The 4858-nt window shown below is 37.2% G+C and overlaps 1 non-coding gene across 1 annotated transcript; it reads right to left on the bottom strand.

Moving 5' to 3' along the window:
* Positions 1 to 737: 737 nt before the first annotated feature.
* LOC115065114 lies at positions 738 to 870 on the bottom strand. Its single transcript, XR_003844917.1, has one exon. It is a non-coding gene; the product is annotated as a small nucleolar RNA SNORA51 (small nucleolar RNA).
* Positions 871 to 4858: the final 3988 nt, after the last annotated feature.

The following is a 4858-nucleotide window of genomic DNA, read 5'->3' as shown; positions in this document are numbered from 1 at the left end:
TCACAAGTTTATGCTCATATCCATATGCACGCTTCCATACATGCACACATGAGAACATAAACACAGACACACATATTCTAGGTTCATGCTTTCTCCCAGAATCAGATCAGGAAGAATAATTCTTACTTGCTTCATTTATCAAACTTCCAAGTGGTTTATTTATTACATCAATAATATTTAGAAATATCATTTCGCTTTACTGTATTAACTGAAGGGGGTATCTGTATAAAGGTAGTTTCGTTGATGTGCTCACAATTATGTCCAGTTAAAGTATACAAAATATTTATTAAACTAGCCACAGCAAATTCTTTAAATAAAATACATTTTGTCCCAGAGGAAAACATTTAGACAAATTTGAACTCACCAATGAAGAGAGAAAGTAAGAGTGGGAGATGAAAATCATAGCCCAACAAATCACGTTTTAAACCGGTTCACAATATTGAATTTGTGGACCACATTCTGAGGAGAAAAACATTAGAGGAGAAAAAAAATAGTAATAGGAAAACTTCATTGGAAACTATAATGCAGAAATCCTTCTAATATGAACTTCTTTCACATAAAGATCTGACCATTGATACATTCTTTCGTTGTTGTTGTCTTTTCTTTTCTTTTCTTTTCTTTTCTTTTCTTTTCTTTTCTTTTCTTTTCTTTTCTTTTCTTTTCTTTTCTTTTCTTTTCTTTTTTCATTCCCTAATCCAGCTATCAAACCTGAACTCAGGTCCCAAGCTCCCTCAAATCCATGTCTCCCCATTCACAATACAGACCAGGCACCGTGGCTCAGGCTGAGGTGTATATAGGGTAGGTTTATTATGCCTCCTCTTTCTATACAGTCAGCATAGAAACACAGCCTGTGGTAAGCACAAGGAGGCCTGTTGTTTTTTCAAGACAGGGTTTCTCTGTGCAGTCAGTCCTGGCTGTCCTGGAACTCACTCTGTAGAACAGCCTAGCCTTGAACTCAGAAATCTGCCTGCCTCTGCCTCCCAAATGCTGAGATTAAAGGCATGTGCCACCACTGCCCTGCCATTGCTGCATTTTTAAAGCAATGTGTTTAATTGGGTTACCTTGCAAAATTATGTTGAGAGTAACTATGCTACTATATATTAATATATTATATGACAATACATATAATATATTAATATATTAGTATATAACATATATCACACAATGATACATTCATACAAATATATATTTATATTTTGAGTATGTTTACTCTGTACCTGTCTATCTATATGTATGGATAGCTATCAAACAATAAAGACTGATAAAGAAAGAGGCTGGCTTTCCTAATAAGTCCCAAGACTGATAATTAAAGAAATACTGTTGGCTTGTTACATATTATTTTATACAAATTTTCAAACATAAAGTCATTAATACTTAACTTTAGCTTTCAATACTTACACTTTTTAAATAGTCTATTGACACAGGACATTCAATTTATGGTAGATACTTATTTTACACGTGCTCTCCTATACTAATTCTAAAATTAAGATAGAATCTATACTGGGTCCTTCTAGCTTTCATTTTTAAGTTGTAAATATATCTTATAACAAATGTTCTAGCTATGCGATTTCAAGAAACAGTGAAATGTGAGAAAGAGAGAGGACCATATTGAGTGCTGTTCAAAATAGGGAGCATGAACAAAACCTAAACTCAATAAAGTCGAAATAAATGTCAAGAAGCTACACTATATCACAAAAAAGATATAGTAATGGAATTTATTAGAAGATGGAGGAAACAGACTCACAAGGTTATTTCATAATTTTCCAAGTAGTAAAATTTGATGCCAAGTATTGGAGGCTCATCAGAAATCAGAAGTTTTGACCCAAGTTTGATTATAAATGTTTCTTCATATTCTTCTCTTTTACAATCCATTCTGTCAACAGTTTCCCCTCCCCCCTTAATCCTCCCCTACACCCCAATCCATGGCTCTTCCATTTCCCTTCAGAAAAGTGCACTCCTCCCACGGATGTCAACTGAACAAGGCATAGCACAATCCAATAAGACTAAGCAGAACCCCTCATATCATGTCTGGGCAATGCAACCCAGTAGAAGCAAAAGGGTCTCATGATCAGGCAAAAGAGTCAAAGATAACCCCACAAAATCCCCAGGCCAACTGCCATCACGTATATGCAGAGGAACTAGTGCAGACCCATGAAGGCTCTGTGATCTCTACTTCTTCAATCAACCCTAGAGATCAATGGGCTGCCAGGTGTAGCTGCCAGATCTCCTGCATGTTCATTAGGTAGAGCTGAGGGAACCTCAAGGAAGAGGGGGAGGAAGAATTGCAGAAGCCACAGGGGTAAAGTGCACCAGGAGAACAGGAACCACAGAATCAACTAAGCAGAGGCGGAGGACAGAGACTGTAGCTATACCCAGGGAACTGGAATGGTTTCTGTTAGGGCCTCTGCATATATGCTGTGATGGTTAGTCTAATGATTAATTGATGCTACATACATAGAACATAGTTATAAAATAGAAATTATCCAGTAAAAAAAATGCTTGAAATAACATTGAAAATATTTTGGAAAAGAAGATGTGTAAGTATGACAGACGATGTATAAGTAAGACATATAAGTAAGAAAATGTACAAGTACATTAATGATCATCAACAAAATGAAATTTTAACTAATAAGATGCTGTGTAACTTTTGGTTGACTTCATTTTAAAGGTAGTGAGGATTGTTCCCAATATCTTGAACATGTCAGGCAAACAATGTTCAGGAGAACTGCATCTACATTCCCTTCCTCAAAATGGCACTTATTTAAATGCAAGCAACAACTTTCTTGATTTTAACATTGTCCGATGCACACATGTACTATAATATTTCATGGGTCTCCACACAAGCATATAATTATATATTTTTATTAAAATAAAGTTACCAAATATAAACAATGCATCAATAATTTTATTATCTATGAACTCCTGTGTTTAGCATTTCATATGTGCATTTCTCTCTTTCTTAGAAATAGTTCCGGGAAATCTATCCATGTCAGATTTGGGAGTAAACCAATGACATAGAGATATAAAATGTCTGCTTGGGTCCTTAAGGGAAGAAATACGGAGACAAAGTATGGAGCAGAGACTGAAGGAAAGGCTATCCAGAGAGTGCTCCACCTGCGGATCTCTCCCATAAACAGACACCAAATCCAGACACTATTGTGGATGCCTAGAAGTGCTCACTGATAGGAGCCTGATATAGCTGTCTCCTGAGAGACTCTGCCAGAGCCTGACAAATACAGCCGCAGATGCTAGCAGCCAGTCATTGGACTGAGCTCTCAGTCCCCAATGGCGGAATTAGAGAAAGAACTGAAGGAGCTGAAGGAGTTTACAACCCCATAGGAAGAGCAACAAAATCAATCAACCAGACCCTCCAGAGCTCCCAGGGACTAAACCACCAACCAAAGAGAACACATGGAGGGATCCATGGCTTCTGCCACATATGTAATAGAGGTTGGCCTTGTCGGGCATCAATGAAAGGAGAGGCCCTCTGTCCTATGAAGGCCGAACGCCCCAGTGTAGGGGATGCTAAGTGGAGAGGCTCAAGTAGGCGGGTGAGTGTGGGAACATATTCATAGAAGCAGGGGAAGGGGGGATGAGATGGGGTATTTCCGGTCAGGAAATAGGGAAAGGAGATAATATTTGAAATATAAATAAAGAGAATATCCAAGAATTTTTTTAAAATGACCAGTTTATTGCTAATTCTGATTTCTTTTTTCTAGATAGAAGATTGGACACAACAGAAAATTCTCTATGATACATTTAAATGGGTGTAAGTGTTACTTTTATTTCCTCGGATGAAGTAATGAGTTGAGAGTCATAATCAAGCAATGGGACTAAAAGGCTTGGGCTTAGCCCAGAGTTTCTAACTGTCTCTAGACTTAGGCCTGGAAGCTTCTAGCCTCTGAACAACCTAATCTGCAAATCCAGACGGACCTTGAGGGCTTCAGCTTTCGACCACCACCTGCTAACCTAGGCCTAGAATACTTCATCCTATGAAGCTTACTGGTGAAATAAACTCACCCTTTCTGGTTCAGTGCATCTTTTCTGGCTCAAAGTCCTCTCCAAGCTGACTGATTCAGTCTGGCTTTTCTTATCTTCCCATTGACCTTTTTTCTTTTCTTTAATTTCTTTTTTTTTTTTTTTTTTCCTGCTTAAAAAAACCTGCCTCTGAACTCCAGGAAATGACTGCAGTGATGGAATGAACTTAGTAGAACTAAATGAAACTGCGAGAACTCAACTGAATTCAAAGATACATTCAACTGAATTTATTTGAACTGCACTTAACTGAACTCCACTCCAAGAATTTTCTTGTAGATTTTCTTTCCCATGAGAAGGGTGTACCTTATCTCCAACTCATTCTGACAAATCTTGCTCTGATTCAGCACTTTGCCTTCCCCTCAGTGAGACATCTCTGTTTGGGATTAAAGGTCTGTATTCCAGAGAGACAGATTAAAAAATGTGTATTAAGGTCATGTGAATGTTTCAGCCAGAGAGATTAAAGGTGTGACCAGCCAGATCACACAGACCTAGAAGGTCTTTTGATGTTATTCCTTACTAAAGCAGCCATGTTGTTAGATTAAAATTCATCCACAGTATGGTGCTTAGATAAGTGTAAAAATCTTGTGCATATCACTCAACTTTCAGCCTCTAATAATTTCCACACTTTTTCCATTTGTAATTTTGCTACCTGATTAATTTGAACTTTCTACCATAATTAAACACTGAGTCTAATGAGCACTTGATACTAGTCTTATCATTTAAATTCTCAATAATCATAAAATTTGGAATAAAACATGTGCAGTTGCAACATTGACTTTGAATCTTGTCCAATTAATTAGACAAATAAAATATTTTGATT

This window comes from Mus pahari, chromosome 12 (genome assembly GCF_900095145.1).
Source record: "Mus pahari chromosome 12, PAHARI_EIJ_v1.1, whole genome shotgun sequence".
In the NCBI taxonomy this organism is placed as follows: domain Eukaryota; kingdom Metazoa; phylum Chordata; class Mammalia; order Rodentia; family Muridae; genus Mus; species Mus pahari.
This window is presented reverse-complemented; position numbering and strand designations above follow the sequence as displayed.